At 43.4% G+C, this 24,665-nt stretch overlaps 14 pseudogenes; all 14 read right to left on the bottom strand.

Annotated features, from left to right (window-relative positions):
* Positions 1-1,006: 1,006 nt before the first annotated feature.
* Positions 1,007-1,271, bottom strand: LOC130288538 (U2 spliceosomal RNA; annotated as a pseudogene).
* A 1,482-nt stretch (positions 1,272-2,753) lies between these two features.
* On the bottom strand, positions 2,754-3,017 carry LOC130289098 (U2 spliceosomal RNA; annotated as a pseudogene).
* A 1,474-nt stretch (positions 3,018-4,491) lies between these two features.
* LOC130287768 (U2 spliceosomal RNA) lies at positions 4,492-4,755 on the bottom strand (annotated as a pseudogene).
* Positions 4,756-6,220: 1,465 nt separating this feature from the next.
* Positions 6,221-6,484, bottom strand: LOC130288478 (U2 spliceosomal RNA; annotated as a pseudogene).
* A 1,440-nt stretch (positions 6,485-7,924) lies between these two features.
* Positions 7,925-8,189, bottom strand: LOC130289786 (U2 spliceosomal RNA; annotated as a pseudogene).
* A 1,465-nt stretch (positions 8,190-9,654) lies between these two features.
* LOC130288479 (U2 spliceosomal RNA) lies at positions 9,655-9,918 on the bottom strand (annotated as a pseudogene).
* A 1,440-nt stretch (positions 9,919-11,358) lies between these two features.
* On the bottom strand, positions 11,359-11,623 carry LOC130289787 (U2 spliceosomal RNA; annotated as a pseudogene).
* A 1,465-nt stretch (positions 11,624-13,088) lies between these two features.
* LOC130285697 (U2 spliceosomal RNA) lies at positions 13,089-13,352 on the bottom strand (annotated as a pseudogene).
* A 1,473-nt stretch (positions 13,353-14,825) lies between these two features.
* LOC130289527 (U2 spliceosomal RNA) lies at positions 14,826-15,089 on the bottom strand (annotated as a pseudogene).
* A 1,467-nt stretch (positions 15,090-16,556) lies between these two features.
* LOC130287769 (U2 spliceosomal RNA) lies at positions 16,557-16,820 on the bottom strand (annotated as a pseudogene).
* A 1,474-nt stretch (positions 16,821-18,294) lies between these two features.
* LOC130287770 (U2 spliceosomal RNA) lies at positions 18,295-18,558 on the bottom strand (annotated as a pseudogene).
* A 1,474-nt stretch (positions 18,559-20,032) lies between these two features.
* LOC130287771 (U2 spliceosomal RNA) lies at positions 20,033-20,296 on the bottom strand (annotated as a pseudogene).
* Positions 20,297-21,783: 1,487 nt separating this feature from the next.
* LOC130287772 (U2 spliceosomal RNA) lies at positions 21,784-22,047 on the bottom strand (annotated as a pseudogene).
* A 1,474-nt stretch (positions 22,048-23,521) lies between these two features.
* On the bottom strand, positions 23,522-23,785 carry LOC130289725 (U2 spliceosomal RNA; annotated as a pseudogene).
* Between the last annotated feature and the right edge of the window lie 880 nt (positions 23,786-24,665).

A 24,665-nucleotide genomic window follows, 5' to 3' on the forward strand; every position in this document is an offset into this window, starting at 1 on the left:
TGGACTCTGGTATTTGCTGAATCCGGGTGACCTGACAACCGATGGTGGTGCCGCTGGTGATTCTGGCCTTCTTGGAATCTGTTGGGCCTATGTGTTAGCTCACACATCACTTGGGTATCCATGGTAACTACCACAACATGGTCATCTGCAGTTTACATCTAGCCCTAGAAGTGGCATTGAATGGCATTTTAAAAGTGCTAAGGGTCCTGGTGCAATAATCCTCCCATGAGGATCAGCCTCAACGGCTTTGTAGATTGCACTCATGTCAGCAACTCCATATACATTTTTTTTTCTTCATGCTTCTTTCTTCATCCTTTTTTCTTTCTGTCATTCAGACTTTCATTCATTCGATCTCTCTCACTCACTTGCTTTAACTCATTTGTTCTCACTCACTCACTCATTCACTCTCACTCACTCTCACTCTCTCACTCACTCGCTCACTAAGTCAGTCTCTCTCTCTCTCTTTTTCTTTTTATATATATTTTTTTCCGTCTTCTTCTTCTTCTTCTTCTTCAGACCCTGTCATAGCACTAATGCCTTTCCAATACCACCAGCAGATGGAGACACTCCATTGCAACATTGGTTGTGAGCAGCAGTTTCTAAAAACAAATGCCTCATGGCGGATTTCCCATCCATCAATGGATGGTAAATTTAGTTTTTATCATTCACTGACCACAGAAACCAATGCATGGTCAAGCAACAGCAATGACACACCCTTGTGTATAGGCATGAGACCCTCACGTCATTTAACAGGATTCAGCACCACCCACAAGACAGCTACCTGTCATGTCATGTCAAACCTGCACAGGTGTGCTAGATTATTATTATTTAGTTTTATTTTATTTTTTTACACCAATCAGTGTGCAAACATGGTCATTAAAACGCTAAATGAATAGACGTTCATAAACCAGTCAGTGCAACTCATCATTTTGGTCTCCAATTCTCAAACTCAAATTCTCACCCACGGAGGATTAAATGAGAATCTTTCTTGTTTAACACTGGAATGGGGTGGTGCACTGTTCACTACCCGAAGATACTGCCACATCGGGTCAATGCATAGGGCGACAGAAGCAAGCTTCCAAATCAGCTCCCTTTCTCAAAAATCCATTTAATTTATGGTCCCCAGATAGGGAACGTATGTATCAGTATGTGCTCACAAGTCACCCAAGTGCAAGTATTCACACAAAAAAAAACGTGCCTCAGGATGCGATCTGTCGCAAGATCCTTTCTTTTTTTTACACTTGATCTAAGCCAAAAGGCCTAGAGGGGATAACCGGGAAAGGGGTGGACCCAACCATGTCCCCTTCATGAGCACTCACATTACTCATAGGAATGGAAGGAAGGCTGGCAGCCAACCAGCCTCCCATACACTTTCTGGGTGGGTGGCAGTCAGCCACCCATACATACATACAGCACAGGCTAAACCCACATCATCACTTAAAAAAAGGACAGGCGACCATTGCACTCTGATGGAGCATTTAGCAATGCAATCCATAGCCTGGCTTTTGCCTGAACCCCCATCACTCCTCCTCTTGCATAGAAGACAATATTTCAGATCTGCATATGAAAACAACACGCCTACCTTTGTTGCACATAGCTGCCTGCCTGCCTGCCTGTCTCTAGTTACCCCACTGGCTGTAGCTGCGTCCCTTCCGACATGGAATAACACCAACTGTAACGATAAACTGAAAATTAACAGTATAAACCTGCATCATTTTGGACTCTGGTATTTGCTGAATCCGGGTGACCTGACAACCGATGGTGGTGCCGCTGGTGATTCTGGCCTTCTTGGAATCTGTTGGGCCTATGTGTTAGCTCACACATCACTTGGGTATCCATGGTAACTACCACAACATGGTCATCTGCAGTTTACATCTAGCCCTAGAAGTGGCATTGAATGGCATTTTAAAAGTGCTAAGGGTCCTGGTGCAATAATCCTCCCATGAGGATCAGCCTCAACGGCTTTGTAGATTGCACTCATGTCAGCAACTCCATATACATTTTTTTTTCTTCATGCTTCTTTCTTCATCCTTTTTTCTTTCTGTCATTCAGACTTTCATTCATTCGATCTCTCTCACTCACTTGCTTTAACTCATTTGTTCTCACTTGCTCACTCACTCACTCAATCACTCACTCACTCATTCACTCTCACTCACTCTCACTCTCTCACTCACTCGCTCACTAAGTCAGTCTCTCTCTCTCTCTCTCTTTTTCTTTTTATATATATATTTTTTTCCGTCTTCTTCTTCTTCTTCTTCTTCAGACCCTGTCATAGCACTAATGCCTTTCCAATACCACCAGCAGATGGAGACACTCCTTTGCAACATTGGTTGTGAGCAGCAGTTTCTAAAAACAAATGCCTCATGGCGGATTTCCCATCCATCAATGGATGGTAAATTTTGTTTTTATCATTCACTGACCACAGAAACCAATGCATGGTCAAGCAACAGCAATGACACACCCTTGTGTATAGGCATGAGACCCTCACGTCATTTAACAGGATTCAGCACCACCCACAAGACAGCTACCTGTCATGTCATGTCAAACCTGCACAGGTGTGCTAGATTATTATTATTTAGTTTTATTTTATTTTTTTACACCAATCAGTGTGCAAACATGGTCATTAAAACGCTAAATGAATAGACGTTCATAAACCAGTCAGTGCAACTCATCATTTTGGTCTCCAATTCTCAAACTCAAATTCTCACCCACGGAGGATTAAATGAGAATCTTTCTTGTTTAACACTGGAATGGCGTGGTGCACTGTTCACTACCCGAAGATACTGCCACATCGGGTCAATGCATAGGGCGACAGAAGCAAGCTTCCAAATCAGCTCCCTTTCTCAAAAATCCATTTAATTTATGGTCCCCAGATAGGGAACGTATGTATCAGTATGTGCTCACAAGTCACCCAAGTGCAAGTATTCACACAAAAAAAAACATGCCTCAGGATGCGATCTGTTGCAAGATCCTTTCTTTTTTTACACTTGATCTAAGCCAAAAGGCCTAGAGGGGATAACCGGGAAAGGGGTGGACCCAACCATGTCCCCTTCATGAGCACTCACATTACTCATAGGAATGGAAGGAAGGCTGGCAGCCAACCAGCCTCCCATACACTCTCTGGGTGGGTGGCAGTCAGCCACCCATACATACATACAGCACAGGCTAAACCCACATCATCACTTAAAAAAAGGACAGGCGACCATTGCACTCTGATGGAGCATTTAGCAATGCAATCCATAGCCTGGCTTTTGCCTGAACCCCCATCACTCCTCCTCTTGCATATAAGACAATATTTCAGATCTGCATATGAAAACAACACGCCTACCTTTGTTGCACATAGCTGCCTGCCTGTCTCTAGTTACCCCACTGGCTGTAGCTGCGTCCCTTCCGACATGGAATAACACCAACTGTAACGATAAACTGAAAATTAACAGTATAAACCTGCATCATTTTGGACTCTGGTATTTGCTGAATCTGGGTGACCTGACAACCGATGGTGGTGCCGCTGGTGATTCTGGCCTTCTTGGAATCTGTTGGGCCTATGTGTTAGCTCACACATCACTTGGGTATCCATGGTAACTACCACAACATGGTCATCTGCAGTTTACATCTAGCCCTAGAAGTGGCATTGAATGGCATTTTAAAAGTGCTAAGGGTCCTGGTGCAATAATCCTCCCATGAGGATCAGCCTCAACGGCTTTGTAGATTGCACTCATGTCAGCAACTCCATATACATTTTTTTTTCTTCATGCTTCTTTCTTCATCCTTTTTTCTTTCTGTCATTCAGACTTTCATTCATTCGATCTCTCTCACTCACTTGCTTTAACTCATTTGTTCTCACTCACTCACTCACTCACTCAATCACTCACTCACTCATTCACTCTCACTCACTCTCACTCTCTCACTCACTCGCTCACTAAGTCAGTCTCTCTCTCTCTCTCTCTTTTTCTTTTTATATATATATTTTTTTCCGTCTTCTTCTTCTTCTTCTTCTTCAGACCCTGTCATAGCACTAATGCCTTTCCAATACCACCAGCAGATGGAGACACTCCTTTGCAACATTGGTTGTGAGCAGCAGTTTCTAAAAACAAATGCCTCATGGCGGATTTCCCATCCATCAATGGATGGTAAATTTAGTTTTTATCATTCACTGACCACAGAAACCAATGCATGGTCAAGCAACAGCAATGACACACCCTTGTGTATAGGCATGAGACCCTCACATCATTTAACAGGATTCAGCACCACCCACAAGACAGCTACCTGTCATGTCATGTCAAACCTGCACAGGTGTGCTAGATTATTATTATTTAGTTTTATTTTATTTTTTTACACCAATCAGTGTGCAAACATGGTCATTAAAACGCTAAATGAATAGACGTTCATAAACCAGTCAGTGCAACTCATCATTTTGGTCTCCAATTCTCAAACTCAAATTCTCACCCACGGAGGATTAAATGAGAATCTTTCTTGTTTAACACTGGAATGGGGTGGTGCACTGTTCACTACCCGAAGATACTGCCACATCGGGTCAATGCATAGGGCGACAGAAGCAAGCTTCCAAATCAGCTCCCTTTCTCAAAAATCCATTTAATTTATGGTCCCCAGATAGGGAACGTATGTATCAGTATGTGCTCACAAGTCACCCAAGTGCAAGTATTCACACAAAAAAAAACATGCCTCAGGATGCGATCTGTTGCAAGATCCTTTCTTTTTTTACACTTGATCTAAGCCAAAAGGCCTAGAGGGGATAAGCGGGAAAGGGGTGGACCCAACCATGTCCCCTTCATGAGCACTCACATTACTCATAGGAATGGAAGGAAGGCTGGCAGCCAACCAGCCTCCCATACACTCTCTGGGTGGGTGGCAGTCAGCCACCTATACATACATACAGCACAGGCTAAACCCACATCATCACTTAAAAAAAGGACAGGCGACCATTGCACTCTGATGGAGCATTTAGCAATGCAATCCATAGCCTGGCTTTTGCCTGAACCCCCATCACTCCTCCTCTTGCATAGAAGACAATATTTCAGATCTGCATATGAAAACAACACGCCTACCTTTGTTGCACATAGCTGCCTGCCTGTCTCTAGTTACCCCACTGGCTGTAGCTGCGTCCCTTCCGACATGGAATAACACCAACTGTAACGATAAACTGAAAATTAACAGTATAAACCTGCATCATTTTGGACTCTGGTATTTGCTGAATCCGGGTGACCTGACAACCGATGGTGGTGCCGCTGGTGATTCTGGCCTTCTTGGAATCTGTTGGGCCTATGTGTTAGCTCACACATCACTTGGGTATCCATGGTAACTACCACAACATGGTCATCTGCAGTTTACATCTAGCCCGTGGCATTGAATGGCATTTTAAAAGTGCTAAGGGTCCTGGTGCAATAATCCTCCCATGAGGATCAGCCTCAACGGCTTTGTAGATTGCACTCATGTCAGCAACTCCATATACATTTTTTTTTCTTCATGCTTCTTTCTTCATCCTTTTTTCTTTCTGTCATTCAGACTTTCATTCATTCGATCTCTCTCACTCACTTGCTTTAACTCATTTGTTCTCACTCACTCACTCACTCAATCACTCACTCACTCATTCACTCTCACTCACTCTCACTCTCTCACTCACTCGCTCACTAAGTCAGTCTCTCTCTCTCTCTCTCTTTTTCTTTTTATATATATATTTTTTTCCGTCTTCTTCTTCTTCTTCTTCTTCAGACCCTGTCATAGCACTAATGCCTTTCCAATACCACCAGCAGATGGAGACACTCCATTGCAACATTGGTTGTGAGCAGCAGTTTCTAAAAACAAATGCCTCATGGCGGATTTCCCATCCATCAATGGATGGTAAATTTTGTTTTTATCATTCACTGACCACAGAAACCAATGCATGGTCAAGCAACAGCAATGACACACCCTTGTGTATAGGCATGAGACCCTCACGTCATTTAACAGGATTCAGCACCACCCACAAGACAGCTACCTGTCATGTCATGTCAAACCTGCACAGGTGTGCTAGATTATTATTATTTAGTTTTATTTTATTTTTTTACACCAATCAGTGTGCAAACATGGTCATTAAAACGCTAAATGAATAGACGTTCATAAACCAGTCAGTGCAACTCATCATTTTGGTCTCCAATTCTCAAACTCAAATTCTCACCCACGGAGGATTAAATGAGAATCTTTCTTGTTTAACACTGGAATGGGTTGGTGCACTGTTCACTACCCGAAGATACTGCCACATCGGGTCAATGCATAGGGCGACAGAAGCAAGCTTCCAAATCAGCTCCCTTTCTCAAAAATCCATTTAATTTATGGTCCCCAGATAGGGAACGTATGTATCAGTATGTGCTCACAAGTCACCCAAGTGCAAGTATTCACACAAAAAAAAACATGCCTCAGGATGCGATCTGTTGCAAGATCCTTTCTTTTTTTACACTTGATCTAAGCCAAAAGGCCTAGAGGGGATAACCGGGAAAGGGGTGGACCCAACCATGTCCCCTTCATGAGCACTCACATTACTCATAGGAATGGAAGGAAGGCTGGCAGCCAACCAGCCTCCCATACACTCTCTGGGTGGGTGGCAGTCAGCCACCCATACATACATACAGCACAGGCTAAACCCACATCATCACTTAAAAAAAGGACAGGCGACCATTGCACTCTGATGGAGCATTTAGCAATGCAATCCATAGCCTGGCTTTTGCCTGAACCCCCATCACTCCTCCTCTTGCATAGAAGACAATATTTCAGATCTGCATATGAAAACAACACGCCTACCTTTGTTGCACATAGCTGCCTGCCTGTCTCTAGTTACCCCACTGGCTGTAGCTGCGTCCCTTCCGACATGGAATAACACCAACTGTAACGATAAACTGAAAATTAACAGTATAAACCTGCATCATTTTGGACTCTGGTATTTGCTGAATCTGGGTGACCTGACAACCGATGGTGTTGCCGCTGGTGATTCTGGCCTTCTTGGAATCTGTTGGGCCTATGTGTTAGCTCACACATCACTTGGGTATCCATGGTAACTACCACAACATGGTCATCTGCAGTTTACATCTAGCCCTAGAAGTGGCATTGAATGGCATTTTAAAAGTGCTAAGGGTCCTGGTGCAATAATCCTCCCATGAGGATCAGCCTCAACGGCTTTGTAGATTGCACTCATGTCAGCAACTCCATATACATTTTTTTTTCTTCATGCTTCTTTCTTCATCCTTTTTTCTTTCTGTCATTCAGACTTTCATTCATTCGATCTCTCTCACTCACTTGCTTTAACTCATTTGTTCTCACTCACTCACTCACTCACTCTCACTCTCTCACTCACTCGCTCACTAAGTCAGTCTCTCTCTCTCTCTCTCTCTTTTTCTTTTTATATATATTTTTTTCCGTCTTCTTCTTCTTCTTCTTCTTCAGACCCTGTCATAGCACTAATGCCTTTCCAATACCACCAGCAGATGGAGACACTCCATTGCAACATTGGTTGTGAGCAGCAGTTTCTAAAAACAAATGCCTCATGGCGGATTTCCCATCCATCAATGGATGGTAAATTTAGTTTTTATCATTCACTGACCACAGAAACCAATGCATGGTCAAGCAACAGCAATGACACACCCTTGTGTATAGGCATGAGACCCTCACGTCATTTAACAGGATTCAGCACCACCCACAAGACAGCTACCTGTCATGTCATGTCAAACCTGCACAGGTGTGCTAGATTATTATTATTTAGTTTTATTTTATTTTTTTACACCAATCAGTGTGCAAACATGGTCATTAAAACGCTAAATGAATAGACGTTCATAAACCAGTCAGTGCAACTCATCATTTTGGTCTCCAATTCTCAAACTCAAATTCTCACCCACGGAGGATTAAATGAGAATCTTTCTTGTTTAACACTGGAATGGGGTGGTGCACTGTTCACTACCCGAAGATACTGCCACATCGGGTCATTGCATAGGGCGACAGAAGCAAGCTTCCAAATCAGCTCCCTTTCTCAAAAATCCATTTAATTTATGGTCCCCAGATAGGGAACGTATGTATCAGTATGTGCTCACAAGTCACCCAAGTGCAAGTATTCACACAAAAAAAAACGTGCCTCAGGATGCGATCTGTCGCAAGATCCTTTCTTTTTTTTACACTTGATCTAAGCCAAAAGGCCTAGAGGGGATAACCGGGAAAGGGGTGGACCCAACCATGTCCCCTTCATGAGCACTCACATTACTCATAGGAATGGATGGAAGGAAGGCTGGCAGCCAACCAGCCTCCCATACACTCTCTGGGTGGGTGGCAGTCAGCCACCCATACATACATACAGCACAGGCTAAACCCACATCATCACTTAAAAAAAGGACAGGCGACCATTGCACTCTGATGGAGCATTTAGCAATGCAATCCATAGCCTGGCTTTTGCCTGAACCCCCATCACTCCTCCTCTTGCATATAAGACAATATTTCAGATCTGCATATGAAAACAACACGCCTACCTTTGTTGCACATAGCTGCCTGCCTGTCTCTAGTTACCCCACTGGCTGTAGCTGCGTCCCTTCCGACATGGAATAACACCAACTGTAACGATAAACTGAAAATTAACAGTATAAACCTGCATCATTTTGGACTCTGGTATTTGCTAAATCCGGGTGACCTGACAACCGATGGTGGTGCCGCTGGTGATTCTTACCTTCTTGGAATCTGTTGGGCCTATGTGTTAGCTCACACATCACTTGGGTATCCATGGTAACTACCACAACATGGTCATCTGCAGTTTACATCTAGCCCGTGGCATTGAATGGCATTTTAAAAGTGCTAAGGGTCCTGGTGCAATAATCCTCCCATGAGGATCAGCCTCAACGGCTTTGTAGATTGCACTCATGTCAGCAACTCCATATACATTTTTTTTTCTTCATGCTTCTTTCTTCATCCTTTTTTCTTTCTGTCATTCAGACTTTCATTCATTCGATCTCTCTCACTCACTTGCTTTAACTCATTTGTTCTCACTCACTCACTCACTCACTCAATCACTCACTCACTCATTCACTCTCACTCACTCTCACTCTCTCACTCACTCGCTCACTAAGTCAGTCTCTCTCTCTCTCTCTCTTTTTCTTTTTATATATATTTTTTTCCGTCTTCTTCTTCTTCTTCAGACCCTGTCATAGCACTAATGCCTTTCCAATACCACCAGCAGATGGAGACACTCCATTGCAACATTGGTTGTGAGCAGCAGTTTCTAAAAACAAATGCCTCATGGCGGATTTCCCATCCATCAATGGATGGTAAATTTTGTTTTTATCATTCACTGACCACAGAAACCAATGCATGGTCAAGCAACAGCAATGACACACCCTTGTGTATAGGCATGAGACCCTCACGTCATTTAACAGGATTCAGCACCACCCACAAGACAGCTACCTGTCATGTCATGTCAAACCTGCACAGGTGTGCTAGATTATTATTATTTAGTTTTATTTTATTTTTTTACACCAATCAGTGTGCAAACATGGTCATTAAAACGCTAAATGAATAGACGTTCATAAACCAGTCAGTGCAACTCATCATTTTGGTCTCCAATTCTCAAACTCAAATTCTCACCCACGGAGGATTAAATGAGAATCTTTCTTGTTTAACACTGGAATGGGTTGGTGCACTGTTCACTACCCGAAGATACTGCCACATCGGGTCAATGCATAGGGCGACAGAAGCAAGCTTCCAAATCAGCTCCCTTTCTCAAAAATCCATTTAATTTATGGTCCCCAGATAGGGAACGTATGTATCAGTATGTGCTCACAAGTCACCCAAGTGCAAGTATTCACACAAAAAAAAACATGCCTCAGGATGCGATCTGTTGCAAGATCCTTTCTTTTTTTACACTTGATCTAAGCCAAAAGGCCTAGAGGGGATAACCGGGAAAGGGGTGGACCCAACCATGTCCCCTTCATGAGCACTCACATTACTCATAGGAATGGAAGGAAGGCTGGCAGCCAACCAGCCTCCCATACACTCTCTGGGTGGGTGGCAGTCAGCCACCCATACATACATACAGCACAGGCTAAACCCACATCATCACTTAAAAAAAGGACAGGCGACCATTGCACTCTGATGGAGCATTTAGCAATGCAATCCATAGCCTGGCTTTTGCCTGAACCCCCATCACTCCTCCTCTTGCATAGAAGACAATATTTCAGATCTGCATATGAAAACAACACGCCTACCTTTGTTGCACATAGCTGCCTGCCTGTCTCTAGTTACCCCACTGGCTGTAGCTGCGTCCCTTCCGACATGGAATAACACCAACTGTAACGATAAACTGAAAATTAACAGTATAAACCTGCATCATTTTGGACTCTGGTATTTGCTGAATCTGGGTGACCTGACAACCGATGGTGTTGCCGCTGGTGATTCTGGCCTTCTTGGAATCTGTTGGGCCTATGTGTTAGCTCACACATCACTTGGGTATCCATGGTAACTACCACAACATGGTCATCTGCAGTTTACATCTAGCCCTAGAAGTGGCATTGAATGGCATTTTAAAAGTGCTAAGGGTCCTGGTGCAATAATCCTCCCATGAGGATCAGCCTCAACGGCTTTGTAGATTGCACTCATGTCAGCAACTCCATATACATTTTTTTTTCTTCATGCTTCTTTCTTCATCCTTTTTTCTTTCTGTCATTCAGACTTTCATTCATTCGATCTCTCTCACTCACTTGCTTTAACTCATTTGTTCTCACTCACTCACTCACTCACTCTCACTCTCTCACTCACTCGCTCACTAAGTCAGTCTCTCTCTCTCTCTCTCTCTTTTTCTTTTTATATATATTTTTTTCCGTCTTCTTCTTCTTCTTCTTCTTCAGACCCTGTCATAGCACTAATGCCTTTCCAATACCACCAGCAGATGGAGACACTCCATTGCAACATTGGTTGTGAGCAGCAGTTTCTAAAAACAAATGCCTCATGGCGGATTTCCCATCCATCAATGGATGGTAAATTTAGTTTTTATCATTCACTGACCACAGAAACCAATGCATGGTCAAGCAACAGCAATGACACACCCTTGTGTATAGGCATGAGACCCTCACGTCATTTAACAGGATTCAGCACCACCCACAAGACAGCTACCTGTCATGTCATGTCAAACCTGCACAGGTGTGCTAGATTATTATTATTTAGTTTTATTTTATTTTTTTACACCAATCAGTGTGCAAACATGGTCATTAAAACGCTAAATGAATAGACGTTCATAAACCAGTCAGTGCAACTCATCATTTTGGTCTCCAATTCTCAAACTCAAATTCTCACCCACGGAGGATTAAATGAGAATCTTTCTTGTTTAACACTGGAATGGGGTGGTGCACTGTTCACTACCCGAAGATACTGCCACATCGGGTCATTGCATAGGGCGACAGAAGCAAGCTTCCAAATCAGCTCCCTTTCTCAAAAATCCATTTAATTTATGGTCCCCAGATAGGGAACGTATGTATCAGTATGTGCTCACAAGTCACCCAAGTGCAAGTATTCACACAAAAAAAAACGTGCCTCAGGATGCGATCTGTCGCAAGATCCTTTCTTTTTTTTACACTTGATCTAAGCCAAAAGGCCTAGAGGGGATAACCGGGAAAGGGGTGGACCCAACCATGTCCCCTTCATGAGCACTCACATTACTCATAGGAATGGATGGAAGGAAGGCTGGCAGCCAACCAGCCTCCCATACACTCTCTGGGTGGGTGGCAGTCAGCCACCCATACATACATACAGCACAGGCTAAACCCACATCATCACTTAAAAAAAGGACAGGCGACCATTGCACTCTGATGGAGCATTTAGCAATGCAATCCATAGCCTGGCTTTTGCCTGAACCCCCATCACTCCTCCTCTTGCATATAAGACAATATTTCAGATCTGCATATGAAAACAACACGCCTACCTTTGTTGCACATAGCTGCCTGCCTGTCTCTAGTTACCCCACTGGCTGTAGCTGCGTCCCTTCCGACATGGAATAACACCAACTGTAACGATAAACTGAAAATTAACAGTATAAACCTGCATCATTTTGGACTCTGGTATTTGCTAAATCCGGGTGACCTGACAACCGATGGTGGTGCCGCTGGTGATTCTTACCTTCTTGGAATCTGTTGGGCCTATGTGTTAGCTCACACATCACTTGGGTATCCATGGTAACTACCACAACATGGTCATCTGCAGTTTACATCTAGCCCGTGGCATTGAATGGCATTTTAAAAGTGCTAAGGGTCCTGGTGCAATAATCCTCCCATGAGGATCAGCCTCAACGGCTTTGTAGATTGCACTCATGTCAGCAACTCCATATACATTTTTTTTTCTTCATGCTTCTTTCTTCATCCTTTTTTCTTTCTGTCATTCAGACTTTCATTCATTCGATCTCTCTCACTCACTTGCTTTAACTCATTTGTTCTCACTCACTCACTCACTCACTCAATCACTCACTCACTCATTCACTCTCACTCACTCTCACTCTCTCACTCACTCGCTCACTAAGTCAGTCTCTCTCTCTCTCTCTCTTTTTCTTTTTATATATATTTTTTTCCGTCTTCTTCTTCTTCTTCAGACCCTGTCATAGCACTAATGCCTTTCCAATACCACCAGCAGATGGAGACACTCCATTGCAACATTGGTTGTGAGCAGCAGTTTCTAAAAACAAATGCCTCATGGCGGATTTCCCATCCATCAATGGATGGTAAATTTTGTTTTTATCATTCACTGACCACAGAAACCAATGCATGGTCAAGCAACAGCAATGACACACCCTTGTGTATAGGCATGAGACCCTCACGTCATTTAACAGGATTCAGCACCACCCACAAGACAGCTACCTGTCATGTCATGTCAAACCTGCACAGGTGTGCTAGATTATTATTATTTAGTTTTATTTTATTTTTTTACACCAATCAGTGTGCAAACATGGTCATTAAAACGCTAAATGAATAGACGTTCATAAACCAGTCAGTGCAACTCATCATTTTGGTCTCCAATTCTCAAACTCAAATTCTCACCCACGGAGGATTAAATGAGAATCTTTCTTGTTTAACACTGGAATGGGGTGGTGCACTGTTCACTACCCGAAGATACTGCCACATCGGGTCAATGCATAGGGCGACAGAAGCAAGCTTCCAAATCAGCTCCCTTTCTCAAAAATCCATTTAATTTATGGTCCCCAGATAGGGAACGTATGTATCAGTATGTGCTCACAAGTCACCCAAGTGCAAGTATTCACACAAAAAAAAACGTGCCTCAGGATGCGATCTGTCGCAAGATCCTTTCTTTTTTTACACTTGATCTAAGCCAAAAGGCCTAGAGGGGATAACCGGGAAAGGGGTGGACCCAACCATGTCCCCTTCATGAGCACTCACATTACTCATAGGAATGGAAGGAAGGCTGGCAGCCAACCAGCCTCCCATACACTCTCTGGGTGGGTGGCAGTCAGCCACCCATACATACATACAGCACAGGCTAAACCCACATCATCACTTAAAAAAAGGACAGGCGACCATTGCACTCTGATGGAGCATTTAGCAATGCAATCCATAGCCTGGCTTTTGCCTGAACCCCCATCACTCCTCCTCTTGCATAGAAGACAATATTTCAGATCTGCATATGAAAACAACACGCCTACCTTTGTTGCACATAGCTGCCTGCCTGCCTGCCTGTCTCTAGTTACCCCACTGGCTGTAGCTGCGTCCCTTCCGACATGGAATAACACCAACTGTAACGATAAACTGAAAATTAACAGTATAAACCTGCATCATTTTGGACTCTGGTATTTGCTGAATCCGGGTGACCTGACAACCGATGGTGGTGCCGCTGGTGATTCTGGCCTTCTTGGAATCTGTTGGGCCTATGTGTTAGCTCACACATCACTTGGGTATCCATGGTAACTACCACAACATGGTCATCTGCAGTTTACATCTAGCCCTAGAAGTGGCATTGAATGGCATTTTAAAAGTGCTAAGGGTCCTGGTGCAATAATCCTCCCATGAGGATCAGCCTCAACGGCTTTGTAGATTGCACTCATGTCAGCAACTCCATATACATTTTTTTTTCTTCATGCTTCTTTCTTCATCCTTTTTTCTTTCTGTCATTCAGACTTTCATTCATTCGATCTCTCTCACTCACTTGCTTTAACTCATTTGTTCTCACTCACTCACTCACTCACTCAATCACTCACTCATTCACTCTCACTCACTCTCACTCTCTCACTCAATCGCTCACTAAGTCAGTCTCTCTCTCTCTCTCTCTTTTTCTTTTTATATATATTTTTTTCCGTCTTCTTCTTCTTCTTCTTCTTCTTCAGACCCTGTCATAGCACTAATGCCTTTCCAATACCACCAGCAGATGGAGACACTCCATTGCAACATTGGTTGTGAGCAGCAGTTTCTAAAAACAAATGCCTCATGGCGGATTTCCCATCCATCAATGGATGGTAAATTTTGTTTTTATCATTCACTGACCACAGAAACCAATGCATGGTCAAGCAACAGCAATGACACACCCTTGTGTATAGGCATGAGACCCTCACGTCATTTAACAGGATTCAGCACCACCCACAAGACAGCTACCTGTCATGTCATGTCAAACCTGCACAGGTGTGCTAGATTATTATTATTTAGTTTTATTTTATTTTTTTACACCAATCAGTGTGCAAACATGGTCATTAAAACGCTAAATGAATAGACGTTCATAAACCAGTCAGTGCAACTCATCATTTTGGTCTCCAATTCTCAAATTCTCACCCACGGAGGATTAAATGAGAATCTTTCTTGTTTAACACTGGAATGGGGTGGTGCACTGTTCACTACCCGAAGATACTGCCACATCGGGTCAATGCATAGGGCGACAGAAGCAAGCTTCCAAATCAGCTCCCTTTCTCAAAAATCCATTTAATTTATGGTCCCCAGATAGGGAACGTATGTATCAGTATGTGCTCACAAGTCACCCAAGTGCAAGTATTCACACAAAAAAAAACGTGCCTCAGGATGCGATCTGTCGCAAGATCCTTTCTTTTTTTAAACTTGATCTAAGCCAAAAGGCCTAGAGGGGATAACCGGGAAAGGGGGGGGGGGACCCAACCATGTCCCCTTCATGAGCACTCACATTACTCATAGGAATGGAAGGAAGGCTGGCAGCCAACCAGCCTCCCATACACTCTCTGGGTGGGTGGCAGTCAGCCACCTATACATACATACAGCACAGGCTAAACCCACATCATCACTTAAAAAAAGGACAGGCGACCATTGCACTCTGATGGAGCATTTAGCAATGCAATCCATAGCCTGGCTTTTGCCTGAACCCCCATCACTCCTCCTCTTGCATATAAGACAATATTTCAGATCTGCATATGAAAACAACACGGCTACCTTTGTTGCACATAGCTGCCTGCCTGTCTCTAGTTACCCCACTGGCTGTAGCTGCGTCCCTTCCGACATGGAATAACACCAACTGTAACGATAAACTGAAAATTAACAGTATAAACCTGCATCATTTTGGACTCTGGTATTTGCTGAATCCGGGTGACCTGACAATCGATGGTGGTGCCGCTGGTGATTCTGGCCTTCTTGGAATCTGTTGGGCCTATGTGTTAGCTCACACATCACTTGGGTATCCATGGTAACTACCACAACATGGTCATCTGCAGTTTACATCTAGCCCGTGGCATTGAATGGCATTTTAAAAGTGCTAAGGGTCCTGGTGCAATAATCCTCCCATGAGGATCAGCCTCAACGGCTTTGTAGATTGCACTCATGTCAGCAACTCCATATACATTTTTTTTTCTTCATGCTTCTTTCTTCATCCTTTTTTCTTTCTGTCATTCAGACTTTCATTCATTCGATCTCTCTCACTCACTTGCTTTAACTCATTTGTTCTCACTCGCTCACTCACTCACTCAATCACTCACTCACTCATTCACTCTCACTCACTCTCACTCTCTCACTCACTCGCTCACTAAGTCAGTCTCTCTCTCTCTCTCTCTTTTTCTTTTTATATATATATTTTTTTCCGTCTTCTTCTTCTTCTTCAGACCCTGTCATAGCACTAATGCCTTTCCAATACCACCAGCAGATGGAGACACTCCATTGCAACATTGGTTGTGAGCAGCAGTTTCTAAAAACAAATGCCTCATGGCGGATTTCCCATCCATCAATGGATGGTAAATTTTGTTTTTATCATTCACTGACCACAGAAACCAATGCATGGTCAAGCAACAGCAATGACACACCCTTGTGTATAGGCATGAGACCCTCACGTCATTTAACAGGATTCAGCACCACCCACAAGACAGCTACCTGTCATGTCATGTCAAACCTGCACAGGTGTGCTAGATTATTATTATTTAGTTTTATTTTATTTTTTTACACCAATCAGTGTGCAAACATGGTCATTAAAACGCTAAATGAATAGACGTTCATAAACCAGTCAGTGCAACTCATCATTTTGGTCTCCAATTCTCAAACTCAAATTCTCACCCACGGAGGATTAAATGAGAATCTTTCTTGTTTAACACTGGAATGGGGTGGTGCACTGTTCACTACCCGAAGATACTGCCACATCGGGTCAATGCATAGGGCGACAGAAGCAAGCTTCCAAATCAGCTCCCTTTCTCAAAAATCCATTTAATTTATGGTCCCCAGATAGGGAACGTATGTATCAGTATGTGCTCACAAGTCACCCAAGTGCAAGTATTCACACAAAAAAAAACATGCCTCAGGATGCGATCTGTTGCAAGATCCTTTCTTTTTTTACACTTGATCTAAGCCAAAAGGCCTAGAGGGGATAACCGGGAAAGGGGTGGACCCAACCATGTCCCCTTCATGAGCACTCACATTACTCATAGGAATGGAAGGAAGGCTGGCAGCCAACCAGCCTCCCATACACTCTCTGGGTGGGTGGCAGTCAGCCACCCATACATACATACAGCACAGGCTAAACCCACATCATCACTTAAAAAAAGGACAGGCGACCATTGCACTCTGATGGAGCATTTAGCAATGCAATCCATAGCCTGGCTTTTGCCTGAACCCCCATCACTCCTCCTCTTGCATATAAGACAATATTTCAGATCTGCATATGAAAACAACACGCCTACCTTTGTTGCACATAGCTGCCTGCCTGTCTCTAGTTACCCCACTGGCTGTAGCTGCGTCCCTTCCGACATGGAATAACACCAACTGTAACGATAAACTGAAAATTAACAGTATAAACCTGCATCATTTTGGACTCTGGTATTTGCTGAATCTGGGTGACCTGACAACCGATGGTGGTGCCGCTGGTGATTCTGGCCTTCTTGGAATCTGTTGGGCCTATGTGTTAGCTCACACATCACTTGGGTATCCATGGTAACTACCACAAAATGGTCATCTGCAGTTTACATCTAGCCCTAGAAGTGGCATTGAATGGCATTTTAAAAGTGCTAAGGGTCCTGGTGCAATAATCCTCCCATGAGGATCAGCCTCAACGGCTTTGTAGATTGCACTCATGTCAGCAACTCCATATACATTTTTTTTTCTTCATGCTTCTTTCTTCATCCTTTTTTCTTTCTGTCATTCAGACTTTCATTCATTCGATCTCTCTCACTCACTTGCTTTAACTCATTTGTTCTCACTCACTCACTCACTCACTCAATCACTCACTCACTCATTCACTCTCACTCACTCTCACTCTCTCACTCACTCGCTCACTAAGTCAGTCTCTCTCTCTCTCTCTCTTTTTCTTTTTATATATATATTTTTTTCCGTCTTCTTCTTCTTCTTCTTCTTCAGACCCTGTCATAGCACTAATGCCTTTCCAATACCACCAGCAGATGGAGACACTCCTTTGCAACATTGGTTGTGAGCAGCAGTTTCTAAAAACAAATGCCTCATGGCGGATTTCCCATCCATCAATGGATGGTAAATTTAGTTTTTATCATTCACTGACCACAGAAACCAATGCATGGTCAAGCAACAGCAATGACACACCCTTGTGTATAGGCATGAGACCCTCACATCATTTAACAGGATTCAGCACCACCCACAAGACAGCTACCTGTCATGTCATGTCAAACCTGCACAGGTGTGCTAGATTATTATTATTTAGTTTTATTTTATTTTTTTACACCAATCAGTGTGCAAACATGGTCATTAAAACGCTAAATGAATAGACGTTCATAAACCAGTCAGTGCAACTCATCATTTTGGTCTCCAATTCTCAAACTCAAATTCTCACCCACGGAGGATTAAATGAGAATCTTTCTTGTTTAACACTGGAATGGGGTGGTGCACTGTTCACTACCCGAAGATACTGCCACATCGGGTCAATGCATAGGGCGACAGAAGCAAGCTTCCAAATCAGCTCCCTTTCTCAAAAATCCATTTAATTTATGGTCCCCAGATAGGGAACGTATGTATCAGTATGTGCTCACAAGTCACCCAAGTGCAAGTATTCACACAAAAAAAAACATGCCTCAGGATGCGATCTGTTGCAAGATCCTTTCTTTTTTTACACTTGATCTAAGCCAAAAGGCCTAGAGGGGATAACCGGGAAAGGGGTGGACCCAACCATGTCCCCTTCATGAGCACTCACATTACTCATAGGAATGGAAGGAAGGCTGGCAGCCAACCAGCCTCCCATACACTCTCTGGGTGGGTGGCAGTCAGCCACCCATACATACATACAGCACAGGCTAAACCCACATCATCACTTAAAAAAAGGACAGGCGACCATTGCACTCTGATGGAGCATTTAGCAATGCAATCCATAGCCTGGCTTTTGCCTGAACCCCCATCACTCCTCCTCTTGCATATAAGACAATATTTCAGATCTGCATATGAAAACAACACGCCTACCTTTGTTGCACATAGCTGCCTGCCTGTCTCTAGTTACCCCACTGGCTGTAGCTGCGTCCCTTCCGACATGGAATAACACCAACTGTAACGATAAACTGAAAATTAACAGTATAAACCTGCATCATTTTGGACTCTGGTATTTGCTGAATCTGGGTGACCTGACAACCGATGGTGGTGCCGCTGGTGATTCTGGCCTTCTTGGAATCTGTTGGGCCTATGTGTTAGCTCACACATCACTTGGGTATCCATGGTAACTACCACAACATGGTCATCTGCAGTTTACATCTAGCCCTAGAAGTGGCATTGAATGGCATTTTAAAAGTGCTAAGGGTCCTGGTGCAATAATCCTCCCATGAGGATCAGCCTCAACGGCTTTGTAGATTGCACTCATGTCAGCAACTCCATATACATTTTTTTTTCTTCATGCTTCTTTCTTCATCCTTTTTTCTTTCTGTCATTCAGACTTTCATTCATTCGATCTCTCTCACTCACTTGCTTTAACTCATTTGTTCTCACTCACTCACTCACTCACTCAATCACTCACTCACTCATTCACTCTCACTCACTCTCACTCTCTCACTCACTCGCTCACTAAGTCAGTCTCTCTCTCTCTCTCTCTTTTTCTTTTTATATATATATTTTTTTCCGTCTTCTTCTTCTTCTTCTTCTTCAGACCCTGTCATAGCACTAATGCCTTTCCAATACCACCAGCAGATGGAGACACTCCTTTGCAACATTGGTTGTGAGCAGCAGTTTCTAAAAACAAATGCCTCATGGCGGATTTCCCATCCATCAATGGATGGTAAATTTAGTTTTTATCATTCACTGACCACAGAAACCAATGCATGGTCAAGCAACAGCAATGACACACCCTTGTGTATAGGCATGAGACCCTCACATCATTTAACAGGATTCAGCACCACCCACAAGACAGCTACCTGTCATGTCATGTCAAACCTGCACAGGTGTGCTAGATTATTATTATTTAGTTTTATTTTATTTTTTTACACCAATCAGTGTGCAAACATGGTCATTAAAACGCTAAATGAATAGACGTTCATAAACCAGTCAGTGCAACTCATCATTTTGGTCTCCAATTCTCAAACTCAAATTCTCACCCACGGAGGATTAAATGAGAATCTTTCTTGTTTAACACTGGAATGGGGTGGTGCACTGTTCACTACCCGAAGATACTGCCACATCGGGTCAATGCATAGGGCGACAGAAGCAAGCTTCCAAATCAGCTCCCTTTCTCAAAAATCCATTTAATTTATGGTCCCCAGATAGGGAACGTATGTATCAGTATGTGCTCACAAGTCACCCAAGTGCAAGTATTCACACAAAAAAAAACATGCCTCAGGATGCGATCTGTTGCAAGATCCTTTCTTTTTTTACACTTGATCTAAGCCAAAAGGCCTAGAGGGGATAAGCGGGAAAGGGGTGGACCCAACCATGTCCCCTTCATGAGCACTCACATTACTCATAGGAATGGAAGGAAGGCTGGCAGCCAACCAGCCTCCCATACACTCTCTGGGTGGGTGGCAGTCAGCCACCCATACATACATACAGCACAGGCTAAACCCACATCATCACTTAAAAAAAGGACAGGCGACCATTGCACTCTGATGGAGCATTTAGCAATGCAATCCATAGCCTGGCTTTTGCCTGAACCCCCATCACTCCTCCTCTTGCATAGAAGACAATATTTCAGATCTGCATATGAAAACAACACGCCTACCTTTGTTGCACATAGCTGCCTGCCTGTCTCTAGTTACCCCACTGGCTGTAGCTGCGTCCCTTCCGACATGGAATAACACCAACTGTAACGATAAACTGAAAATTAACAGTATAAACCTGCATCATTTTGGACTCTGGTATTTGCTGAATCTGGGTGACCTGACAACCGATGGTGGTGCCGCTGGTGATTCTGGCCTTCTTGGAATCTGTTGGGCCTATGTGTTAGCTCACACATCACTTGGGTATCCATGGTAACTACCACAACATGGTCATCTGCAGTTTACATCTAGCCCTAGAAGTGGCATTGAATGGCATTTTAAAAGTGCTAAGGGTCCTGGTGCAATAATCCTCCCATGAGGATCAGCCTCAACGGCTTTGTAGATTGCACTCATGTCAGCAACTCCATATACATTTTTTTTTCTTCATGCTTCTTTCTTCATCCTTTTTTCTTTCTGTCATTCAGACTTTCATTCATTCGATCTCTCTCACTCACTTGCTTTAACTCATTTGTTCTCACTCACTCACTCACTCACTCAATCACTCACTCACTCACTCACTCACTCATTCACTCTCACTCACTCTCACTCTCTCACTCACTCGCTCACTAAGTCAGTCTCTCTCTCTCTCTCTCTTTTTCTTTTTATATATATTTTTTTCCGTCTTCTTCTTCTTCTTCTTCTTCTTCAGACCCTGTCATAGCACTAATGCCTTTCCAATACCACCAGCAGATGGAGACACTCCATTGCAACATTGGTTGTGAGCAGCAGTTTCTAAAAACAAATGCCTCATGGCGGATTTCCCATCCATCAATGGATGGTAAATTTAGTTTTTATCATTCACTGACCACAGAAACCAATGCATGGTCAAGCAACAGCAATGACACACCCTTGTGTATAGGCATGAGACCCTCACGTCATTTAACAGGATTCAGCACCACCCACAAGACAGCTACCTGTCATGTCATGTCAAACCTGCACAGGTGTGCTAGATTATTATTATTTAGTTTTATTTTATTTTTTTACACCAATCAGTGTGCAAACATGGTCATTAAAACGCTAAATGAATAGACGTTCATAAACCAGTCAGTGCAACTCATCATTTTGGTCTCCAATTCTCAAACTCAAATTCTCACCCACGGAGGATTAAATGAGAATCTTTCTTGTTTAACACTGGAATGGGGTGGTGCACTGTTCACTACCCGAAGATACTGCCACATCGGGTCAATGCATAGGGCGACAGAAGCAAGCTTCCAAATCAGCTCCCTTTCTCAAAAATCCATTTAATTTATGGTCCCCAGATAGGGAACGTATGTATCAGTATGTGCTCACAAGTCACCCAAGTGCAAGTATTCACACAAAAAAAAACATGCCTCAGGATGCGATCTGTTGCAAGATCCTTTCTTTTTTTACACTTGATCTAAGCCAAAAGGCCTAGAGGGGATAACCGGGAAAGGGGTGGACCCAACCATGTCCCCTTCATGAGCACTCACATTACTCATAGGTATGGAAGGAAGGCTGGCAGCCAACCAGCCTCCCATACACTCTCTGGGTGGGTGGCAGTCAGCCACCCATACATACATACAGCACAGGCTAAACCCACATCATCACTTAAAAAAAGGACAGGCGACCATTGCACTCTGATGGAGCATTTAGCAATGCAATCCATAGCCTGGCTTTTGCCTGAACCCCCATCACTCCTCCTCTTGCATAGAAGACAATATTTCAGATCTGCATATGAAAACAACACGCCTACCTTTGTTGCACATAGCTGCCTGCCTGTCTCTAGTTACCCCACTGGCTGTAGCTGCGTCCCTTCCGACATGGAATAACACCAACTGTAACGATAAACTGAAAATTAACAGTATAAACCTGCATCATTTTGGACTCTGGTATTTGCTGAATCCGGGTGACCTGACAACCGATGGTGGTGCCGCTGGTGATTCTGGCCTTCTTGGAATCTGTTGGGCCTATGTGTTAGCTCACACATCACTTGGGTATCCATGGTAACTACCACAACATGGTCATCTGCAGTTTACATCTAGCCCTAGAAGTGGCATTGAATGGCATTTTAAAAGTGCTAAGGGTCCTGGTGCAATAATCCTCCCATGAGGATCAGCCTCAACGGCTTTGTAGATTGCACTCATGTCAGCAACTCCATATACATTTTTTTTTCTTCATGCTTCTTTCTTCATCCTTTTTTCTTTCTGTCATTCAGACTTTCATTCATTCGATCTCTCTCACTCACTTGCTTTAACTCATTTGTTCTCACTCGCTCACTCACTCACTCAATCACTCACTCACTCATTCACTCTCACTCACTCTCACTCTCTCACTCACTCGCTCACTAAGTCAGTCTCTCTCTCTCTCTCTCTTTTTCTTTTTATATATATATTTTTTTCCGTCTTCTTCTTCTTCTTCTTCTTCAGACCCTGTCATAGCACTAATGCCTTTCCAATACCACCAGCAGATGGAGACACTCCTTTGCAACATTGGTTGTGAGCAGCAGTTTCTAAAAACAAATGCCTCATGGCGGATTTCCCATCCATCAATGGATGGTAAATTTTGTTTTTATCATTCACTGACCACAGAAACCAATGCATGGTCAAGCAACAGCAATGACACACCCTTGTGTATAGGCATGAGACCCTCACGTCATTTAACAGGATTCAGCACCACCCACAAGACAGCTACCTGTCATGTCATGTCAAACCTGCACAGGTGTGCTAGATTATTATTATTTAGTTTTATTTTATTTTTTTACACCAATCAGTGTGCAAACATGGTCATTAAAACGCTAAATGAATAGACGTTCATAAACCAGTCAGTGCAACTCATCATTTTGGTCTCCAATTCTCAAACTCAAATTCTCACCCACGGAGGATTAAATGAGAATCTTTCTTGTTTAACACTGGAATGGGGTGGTGCACTGTTCACTACCCGAAGATACTGCCACATCGGGTCATTGCATAGGGCGACAGAAGCAAGCTTCCAAATCAGCTCCCTTTCTCAAAAATCCATTTAATTTATGGTCCCCAGATAGGGAACGTATGTATCAGTATGTGCTCACAAGTCACCCAAGTGCAAGTATTCACACAAAAAAAACCGTGCCTCAGGATGCGATCTGTCGCAAGATCCTTTCTTTTTTTACACTTGATCTAAGCCAAAAGGCCTAGAGGGGATAACCGGGAAAGGGGTGGACCCAACCATGTCCCCTTCATGAGCACTCACATTACTCATAGGAATGGATGGAAGGAAGGCTTGCAGCCAACCAGCCTCCCATACACTCTCTGGGTGGGTGGCAGTCAGCCACCCATACATACATACAGCACAGGCTAAACCCACATCATCACTTAAAAAAAGGACAGGCGACCATTGCACTCTGATGGAGCATTTAGCAATGCAATCCATAGCCTGGCTTTTGCCTGAACCCCCATCACTCCTCCTCTTGCATATAAGACAATATTTCAGATCTGCATATGAAAACAACACGCCTACCTTTGTTGCACATAGCTGCCTGCCTGTCTCTAGTTACCCCACTGGCTGTAGCTGCGTCCCTTCCGACATGGAATAACACCAACTGTAACGATAAACTGAAAATTAACAGTATAAACCTGCATCATTTTGGACTCTGGTATTTGCTGAATCCGGGTGACCTGACAACCGATGGTGGTGCCGCTGGTGATTCTGGCCTTCTTGGAATCTGTTGGGCCTATGTGTTAGCTCACACATCACTTGGGTATCCATGGTAACTACCACAACATGTTCATCTGCAGTTTACATCTAGCCCTAGAAGTGGCATTGAATGGCATTTTAAAAGTGCTAAGGGTCCTGGTGCAATAATCCTCCCATGAGGATCAGCCTCAACGGCTTTGTAGATTGCACTCATGTCAGCAACTCCATATACATTTTTTTTTCTTCATGCTTCTTTCTTCATCCTTTTTTCTTTCTGTCATTCAGACTTTCATTCATTCGATCTCTCTCACTCACTTGCTTTAACTCATTTGTTCTCACTCACTCACTCACTCAATCACTCACTCACTCATTCACTCTCACTCACTCT

The sequence above is a fragment of the Hyla sarda genome, chromosome 8, assembly GCF_029499605.1.
Source record: "Hyla sarda isolate aHylSar1 chromosome 8, aHylSar1.hap1, whole genome shotgun sequence".
Classification (NCBI taxonomy): domain Eukaryota; kingdom Metazoa; phylum Chordata; class Amphibia; order Anura; family Hylidae; genus Hyla; species Hyla sarda.